Source organism: Macrotis lagotis, chromosome 7 (genome assembly GCF_037893015.1).
Source record: "Macrotis lagotis isolate mMagLag1 chromosome 7, bilby.v1.9.chrom.fasta, whole genome shotgun sequence".
NCBI classification, from domain to species: Eukaryota; Metazoa; Chordata; class Mammalia; order Peramelemorphia; family Peramelidae; genus Macrotis; species Macrotis lagotis.
The window spans coordinates 135,616,233-135,625,693 of NC_133664.1; the positions used below are offsets into that span (position 1 = coordinate 135,616,233).

Sequence of the window (9,461 nt, forward strand, 5' to 3'; positions counted from 1 at the left end):
CAAAAATATAAGTTGCCCATGTTAAACGAAAAAGAAATTAAATACCTAAACAACCCTATCTCAGAAAAAGAAATTCAACAAGCCATTACTGAGCTCCCTAAAAAAAATCTCCAGGACCTGATGGATTCACAAGTGAATTCTACCAAACATTTAAGGAACAATTGGTTCCAATCCTATAAAAACTCTTTGGAAAAAATAGTGAAAGATGGAACTCTGCCTAACTCTTTCTATGAAACCAATATGGTACTGTTACCTAAACCAGGAAGAGTTAAAACAGAGAAAGAAAATTATAGACCTATCTCCGTGATGAATATAGATGCAAAAATCCTAAATAAGATCTTAGGAAAATGACTACAACAAGGCATCACTAGGATAATACATTATGATCCAGTAGGATTTATTCCAGGAATGCAGGGTTGGTTCAATATTAAGAAAGCTGTTAGTATACTCAATTATATCAACCACAAACCTATCAGAAATCATATCAATAGATGCTGAAAAAGCTTTTGACAAAATACAGCATCCATTCCTATTAAAAACACTAGAGAGTGTAGGAATAAATGGATTGTTCCTTAAAATAATTAGCAGAATCTGTCTGAAACCAACAACAAGTATTATATTCAATGCGGAGAGGCTAGAGGCATTCCCAGTAAGATCAGAGGTGAAACAAGGGTGCCCATTCTCACCACTACTATTCAATATTGTATTAGAAATGTTAGCAGCAGCAATTAGAGAAGAAAACAAATTAAAGGAATTAGAATTGGGAAGGAAGAGACAAAACTCTCACTCTTTGCAGATGACATGATGGTCTACCTAGAGAATCCCAAGAAATTATCTAAAAAAACTACTGGAAACAATTAGCAATTTTAGCAAAGTTGCAGGTTATAAAATAAACCCTCATAAATCCTCAACTTTTCTATATATGTCTAGCAAGAAACAGCAGGAAGAGCTAGAAAGAGAAATCCCATTCAAAGTAACCTCAGATAATATAAAATATTTGGGAATCTATTTGCCAAGACAGACTCAGAATCTTTTTGAAAACAATTATAAAACACTTCTCACACAAATTAAATTATATTTAAATAACTGGGCAAATATCAACGTCTCATGGATAGGTAGAGCTAATATAATAAAAATGACAATTCTACCTAAACTACTGGTTTAGTGCCATACCAATCAAAATTCCAAAAAATTACTTTAACAAGTTAAAAAAAATTGTATGTAAATTCATATGGAGAAATAAAAAGTCAAGAATTGCCAGGAGCTTAATGAAAAAAAGTACAAAAGAACGTGGCTTAGCCCTACCTGATCTAAAATTATATTATAAAGCATCAGTCATGAAAACTGTTTGTTATTGTCTAAGAAATAGAGTGGTGGACCAGTGGAATAGATTAGGTGTAAAAGCAGGAGATCATTATAGTAATCTGCTGTTCGATAAACCCAAAGAGTCTGGCCATTGGGATAAAAACTCCCTCTTTGATAAAATTTTCTGGGAAAATTGGAAGTTAGTATGGAAGAAACTTAGATTAGAACAACACCTCACACGCTTTGCCAAGATAAGATCCAAATGGTTACAGGACATAGACATAAAAAAAACAATACTATAAGCAAATTAGAAGATCAAGGACTAGTTTACCTGTCAGATCTATGGAAAGGGGAGCAATTTATGACTAAGGAAGAGTTGGAGAACATCACCAAAAACCAATTGGATGATTTCAATTACATTAAATTAAAAAGGTTTTGCACAGATAAAACCAATGTAACCAAGATCAAAAGAAATGTAGTAAATTGGGAAACAATATTTACAACTAATGATTCTGACAAAGGATTCATTTCTAAAATATACAGAGAACTGAGTCATATTTTTAAAACAAAAAGCCATTCCCCAATTGACAAATGGTCAAAGGATATACAAATACAATTTACAGATGAGGAGATCAAAGTAATCTATAACCATATTAACAAATGCTCTAAATCATTAATTATTAGAGAAATGCAAATTAAAGCTTCTCTGAGGTACCACCTCACACCTCTCAGATTGGCCAGTATGACCAGGAAGGATAATGATCATTGTTGGAAGGGATGTTGGAAATCTGTGACACTATTACACTATTGGTGGAGCTGTGAACTCATCCAACCCTTCTGGAGAGCTATTTGGAACTATGCCCAAAGGGCAACACAAACGTGCATACCCTTTGACCCAGCAATACCACTACTGGGTCTATACCCTGAAGAGATGAGGAAAAAGGGTAAAAACATTACTTGTACAAAAATATTTATAGCAGCCCTGTTTGTGGTTGCAAAGAATTGGAAATCCAGTAAATGTGCTTCAATTGGGGAATGGCTTAGCAAACTGTGGTATATGTATGTCATGGAACACTATTGTTCTATTAGAAACCAGGAGGGATGGGGTTTCATGGAAACCTGGAAGGATTTGTATGAACTGATGCTGAGTGAGATGAGCAGAACCAGAAAAACACTGTATACCCTAACAGCAACATGGGAGTGATGTTCAACCTTGAAGTACTTGCTCTTTCCATCAGTGCAACAATCAGGAACAATTTTGGGCTGTCTGCAAAGGAGAGTACCATCTGTATCCAGATAAGGAGCTGTGGAGTTTGAACAAAGTGCAAGGACTATTCCCTTTAATTTAGAAAAAAACAGATAGCTTATTGTCTTATCTTGTTACCTCTTAGACTTCTCTTCTCTTTAATAATATGATTTCTCTCTCATCACACCCAATTTGGATCAAGGTACAACATGGAAACAATGTAAATAATGACAGAGTGCTTTCTGTGGGGGGGGGGGAGCGAAGCAAGATTGGGGGGAAAATGTAAAACTCAAATAATATCTTTAATAAAAATAAATTTAAATTAAAAATAATAATAAAGCTGAAGAAGATAGAAAAACATGGGAAGACAACCTGATGCAAACTGAACGAAGGAAAACATAGGAAATGATATATATGATGTCAACAAAAATGTAAATAGAATGAACAACAAAATGATGAAAATTAAATACCATTAAATTATAATGAAATTTTTCCCTTTCTTTGAAGTGTGTATGTTTGTATGGGGGGGTGGATATATATTTGTTTCTCTATGTTTGTGTGTATGTGTGTCTGTTTGTCTGTGTGTGTGTGTGTGTGTGTGTGTGTGTGTGTGTGTGTGTGTGTGTATCTGTTTTAGCTTCACTGGTCAAAAGATGGTCCAATAAATAATTTCAATGCTATTTGAAGTAAATGTATATCTTCAATCATTTTCAATCACTCTTCATTATCACTTTTGAGGTTTTCTCAGTAAAGATACTGAAGTTTGCCATTTCTAGTCTATTTTATGAGAAACTGAAAACTGAGTTAATTGTGGCAAACAGGGTTAAGTGATCTGCCCAGGTCCAAATAGCTACTAGTGTCTTGGGCTAGATTTGAAATAATGAAGTGAATTCTTCCCAAGGTCCAACATTCTATCCAATGTGCCACCAAATTAGGTAAATAGGACAATAATGAAGGTAAAAACATCGAGAAAACAACATTTGTTTTTGGTCTTTTACGCCAAAGAGAATAATCTTTAAACTAAAAATGAAAGAATGAAAATAATTGATAGAAGTTGAAACAAGGGATAACAAAGTTATACCTAAATATTTAGTTTAAATCAGCAGATTAGATAAACTAATATAACTAAATTAATGGTTATGATTGTTGAGAAGCTATCCTGTTTTTAAAGATTTGTGAAAGAAAGGAGAAGCACCAGGAGGAAAAAAAAAAAGAAGATACAAATTATTACCCAACAAGTTTAGTCTTGCTGGCAAAATTCTATAGTTGTATTTTTAAAGGGCTTGCCAGTCTAAGAGAGAGCATAGCTTCAACAAGAACAGGTCACAAAAGATCAACTTTATTCCTTTTTTTTTCCCAACAGAGTTTCTAAACTGGAAGATCAAAAGAATGCTGTACATAGCAAAATCTAGATTTTTACACAGACAAAATGACAGTTTCTGATGCTACTCTTGTCAACAAGATGGAAGCTAATTTAATGCAAACTGAGATGACTTTGGTATACCTTACCAAAGAAATTTTATTATTCATAAAACCTTTGCTAACATTTTACCCTTAAATTAATTACCCTAAAACTAAGCATCATCTTTTTTTTCAGAGTAAGGGGAAGAGTATTTAAATATATGCTTTCTCTTCAGGTGCTGATTTTTGTGGCATATTTAACAAATCCTCCAGAGTTTACTGGACTTATCTTTTTTGACTCTTTGAACAAGAATTATTATAATTCTAATACTATAATCTTATTATAATTCCATGTTTTAAAAAAACTGAATATTTTTCTGGTGAGCTAAATACTCATAATAGTTCTAATTTTATGAAGATAGCATCATGATACAATAAGAATAATGGCTTTGGTCCCCTAAAACCTAATTTTCTTCCTTCATTCTGTCATCCATCATCTGTATAATTTTGTGAAAAGAACTAAATTTCTTTGGGTTCAGTTTCCCATATATATAAAATAAGACTTTGGATTAGTTAACCCCTAATTTTCCTTTTTAGCTTCGAATCTGTGATTTTTAAATTTGAAGAATGTTTTTGGTCAAATTTTATTCCAGGCAGAAACATTGGTCAATGGATAGCATTGATCAACAATAAGCCAGAATTATGATTTTTTCCTCCTGATTCTAATTCTTAATGTATTTTTATTTTTCTAATTATTTCCACACTGCTTAGATTCTCCTGTAACTATTACATTCCCTTTGTGAAGATTTAAGAGGGGAAAAACAGAGATTATCTAACCCAATCACTTAATTTTACAGAGGAGGATATTGAGGTCCAAAATTATTAAATGATTATCTATTGATAGATTTCATAGTGATCTATCTCAAGATGTTTTATGTTCTTGAGATTCTCCACGTGTGGATTTGTAGATCTTGTTTATATGTCCATTAACGAAATAGAATGTCCTAACCTTTTTTGATGGATGGTCTCCCCAAGAAGATATGCAGAAACTATAATTCTGAAATACCAGATAAAGTGTGCTACCTCTCATGCCAATATATTTCTCCTAGATGATTACTACTACAAAATTTTAAAATCAATAAAATATTAAACAATTAAATATAAAATATTTCACCTACAAAGAGAAATATTTTCTCCAAACTCTCAGAGATTTGGGGTTTTTTTCCCCTCTGAGATGAAGGAATTAAGTGTACCCTTCAAAGTGAAAATTTTCAGAAGTGCAATAGTATTCAATTAACATTTATTTCTTCTTTGTATAATTATATAGGAAAAGAATGCCTTTATGAATTTTTATGAGTGTTTTTCTAATTTAGTTCATTTTTAGACTATTGAGAGTCCTAGTGTTTTACTGTTCAATTAATGTTTTATTTAATTGCCTTCCAAAAAAATCATTTTTAAATAAATTACTATCTCTTCATCTCCTACCAAGTCAAAGTAGATATTACAAATGTGAAGGGCAATTTTCAGTAAAATAAAACAAGCAAATACAAATTATACTTTCTTGATAACCAGATTCAGAAAAATAGAAATCAAATATAAATACAAAGGAAGAGATGGAAAAGATTCTGTTTTTATTTTAAAAGTTCCTAAAATAGAAAAAGGTATTGTAATCAGTCAATTATTTTACACTTATTAAGTGAATACTATGTGCCAGGTACTGTACAGAAAATTAAAAATATAGGCAAAGTACAATGTCTACCTTCAAGAAGCTCAAAATTTGATAGGGAAGAAATAAAACCAGCAAACATATGTTGTTCACTGATTTTAGTTGTGTCTGAGTCTCCATGACTCCATACTGGTTTGTTGATGTCTTAGAAAAGGTACTGATGTGGTTTCCCATTTCCTTCTCCAACTCATTTTTCAAAACAACTGAGGAAAAAGAGGCTTAAGTGATTTTTCCAAGGTCGCATAGCTAGCAAGTGTCTGAGGTCAAATTTGACTTCAGGGAGATTAGTTTTGCTGATTCCAAACCCAGTGCTCTATCCACTGTGCCAGATACTTCCCAAAATATATACATACAAGCTATATATAGGATGAATAGGAAATAACAATAATTGGGAAGGCACTAAAAGAGGGGTGGAGAAAGACATTTTTTTGCAGAAGATGAGATTTTTTTTGTTGGGACTTAAAGAAAGTCAATTCAATAGAAAGTAAATATAATGTCAGATCATGCAGGTTTTCTCTTAACCTAGATATTCTGTTCTGAAAGATATAAAAAACATCTTCCTAAACATCTTCACTCTACCAGAACTCAAACCGACTTCATTTCTGAGGGCCTTGGGAAGTCTGTTCCCAGGATATTTTTGTCCTTTTTAATAAACATCACTGAAAAACCATTAATTTGTTGCCATATAGTCTTCATGTTTCTAATATATATTCTGTTTATACTTTGACTGGAATGAACATCTGTAAGTAGACAAAGTTAGTATTATTTGGAAGAACAGAGTACTTATAGAGAAACAGTACCCCACATCCCTACTGGTAACAAAAGGATGCTACTACTATTTTGAGAGTTCTAGAAATAAACCTGGTGGTGTCTATTCTCTTAATAATGCATGACCCCTCACTAATGTGTTTCCCTTTTACAGAGGACAGCTCCCTAGCAAAGACTTGTATTTATTCAAAGGGAATAACAGAACAGTGGTTACAGAATTTTTCCTGAAATCATTTTCTTAAAACTATAGACAAAATCTGTGAGGAAAAGTGTCCGGAGACTTATTGTTCAATGGTAATGAAGCCCATATAGAGGACACATGGAAGTCAAGGCAATTTACAACTCCAGAACTAAAGGATTTCAGCATCCTTTCTTTCCCTGGATATCATAATATTGCTGACTGATGAGTTCTTCTATTACTCAGATGATCTGGCTCTTTGAGTCTAAGTTGATTGGGTCACTTCACTGTTGTACTGGGCTAAGCAAGTCCTTCAGCTATTTTGAGTATATTATTGAACTTGGCTAGAGAGACTGATTTGTAACTGGTTTAATAATTCCAGATTGGTTCAAGCAGGTCCCTCTGTCGCTGGACTTTTCACTACATTTGGCCTTTCTTTAAGATGGGGCAATTAGCTGGACTCCTCATGCTTGCCTTTCAGTGGGTAATTGCAGTCTACTCCATTTTCAATCTCTTTAAAAACTGGCTATTAAATATCTTCTCCTAACTGTTACAATATTCTTTTTAAATAAAAAGCTATTGTGATCTTTTAGCAAGGGTTATGAACCTCAGACTATGATTATTCTAATCTCATTTGGCAGAGAGGAAGTAAGAGAGACCACTCTAGTTCAATCCTTCCTAATTAGAAGATAGCTTCCTTCAATGAGGTGCTTAACCCATTCATTCTTCCTAGACTTCAATTGAGTTTTACATAGTTGAGTAGCTGAAGGCAAAGATGTGAGATAATCTGTACCCTGGGACAATTTCATCTTCTCACTAACTTTATTATATTCACTTGAATGAATCAGGCTTCAATCCCCTTCTAAGATCTGAAATGCTTCCTGTGCATCTGAAAGGACTTTTTCTTTACCTGTACCTTAATGCCTAAAGAGTATGTCCATCAATTGAAGAATGGCTAAACAAGTTATGGAACATGAATGCTATGGAATATTATTTTCTATAAAAAAACCATAAATGTTGCTTGCTTCAGCAGCACATATACTAAAATTGGAATGATACAGAGAAGATTAGCACGGCCCCTGCACAAGGATGATACGCAAATTCATGAAGCATTCCATATTTAAAAAAAAACATAGTCAAACTCTTGAGAAGTATGGAATGAGTTACACAATCTAAAGTTGAGGGATGAGAGCAGAACCAAGGGAACAATGCACACATTAATAATAACACTGTGACACTTTCAGCCAAGATTTCAGAGAGAAGATAGGCACTGGATAAAGGTCTTCTGGTTTCCCCTCAAAAATTGCATGAAAGAAACCTCTTAACAGAAATTCAATCAACAAACCCCAGAAAGAGAAGCTAGAAGAAGAACACCTACCAAAAAGTCTGTCTCAAGGGACCATGGGTGAACTGGGAATGGAGAGCAGAGAGACAGCCAGAGGCAGGGTGAAACCACAGGAATAGTCTTAGGCATGGAGGCTTTGGTGAGTGGCAGGTTGACGGCCAACTTTAGTCTCTGAATCTTTGACTTGGGGAATGGAGGTCTGATGAGTCCCAGGCAGACTGAAGGTTAAGTCCCTGCACAGAAAGTTGCAGAGAATGACTGAACATATACCCAAAATCTGGGAGACCCTGAGATCCATACTTTTAGTGGAACCCGCTTCCTAGAACAAACTGTAATACCCTTCCCATCCCATCAGGCTCAAGGATGGGCAGCAGAGCTCCCTCATCAGAAAGGGAGATTAGCTACCTCTCCAGGGCCCAGCCTACATTGTTCAAGGACAATTTAGACACTGCTGCCACTGCTCACTCCATCAAGGACTAGGGAGTGGGCCTCAAACACTCCAGAGAAATCAATCAGCACTCCCCTACTGGCCATCCCACTTGAAGGTACTAAGCCAAGTGAACAAAACCTTAAGGATTTTCAAAAGCAAACCTCTGAGAGCTAGCCCCTCCTCCAACACAAGATCCTAGAAAAATGAAGAAAGGTCAGGATAAAGGGGGACCCACTGAGAATTACTTGGAAAGCACAGATACTAACCCAGAGAGATCTAGGAGACTATGAATTGGACTCCAGCCCAGAAAGACTTTCTTGAAGAAATCAGGAAGGAGTTTAAAAATCAATTGGAGAAATTTGGAGAAAAAAACTCAAGAGAAAATTAACAACTTGGAACAAGAAAGAAAATCCTTGGAAAATTCAATTGACCAAATACAAAATGAGAACTTCAGATCCTCAAAGGGGCAAATGCAAAAATGAAATAATTCTCTCACAACTACACTTGGGAAAATGGAAAACTCCTTCAAAATTTACAAAAGGATTTGCAAAAAGGTAAGTGAAGAAAATTCTTTTCTAAATAAAAGAATGGAATCTGTGGTAACTAATGACTTCATGAGACAACAAGATTCTGTTAAACACACCAAAACATGGGAAAAACAGAAGAAAATGGAAAATATTCATCAGCAAAACCACTGAACTTGAGAATAGATCAAGTAGAAATAACCAAATTAAAATTGGTCTTCTTGAAAACATTGAAGAGAAAAAAGCCTGGACTTAATATTACAAGATTTAGTGATTGAAAATTGCCTTGGGACAATTGCCCAGAGGACAAAATAGTCATTGATAGAATACAATGATCCCCTCCAAAAAGGGATCCTAAATGAAAACAATGAGGAATATTGTGGCCAAATTCCAGAACTATCAAATAAAAGAGAAAATCCTACAAGCAGCCAGAAAGAAATAATTTAAATACCAAGGAGCCACAATAAGGATTATGCAGGACCTGGATACATCAACATTAAGGAATCTAAGGGCCTGGAATGAGATATTCTGAAGAGCA

The 9,461-nt window shown here is 34.4% G+C and overlaps 1 non-coding gene across 1 annotated transcript; it reads left to right on the plus strand.

Annotated features, from left to right (window-relative positions):
* The first annotated feature begins 7,645 nt into the window (after window positions 1-7,645).
* On the plus strand, window positions 7,646-7,748 carry LOC141494624 (U6 spliceosomal RNA). Its single transcript, XR_012470516.1, has one exon. It is a non-coding gene; the product is annotated as a U6 spliceosomal RNA (small nuclear RNA).
* The last annotated feature ends 1,713 nt before the right edge of the window (window positions 7,749-9,461 follow it).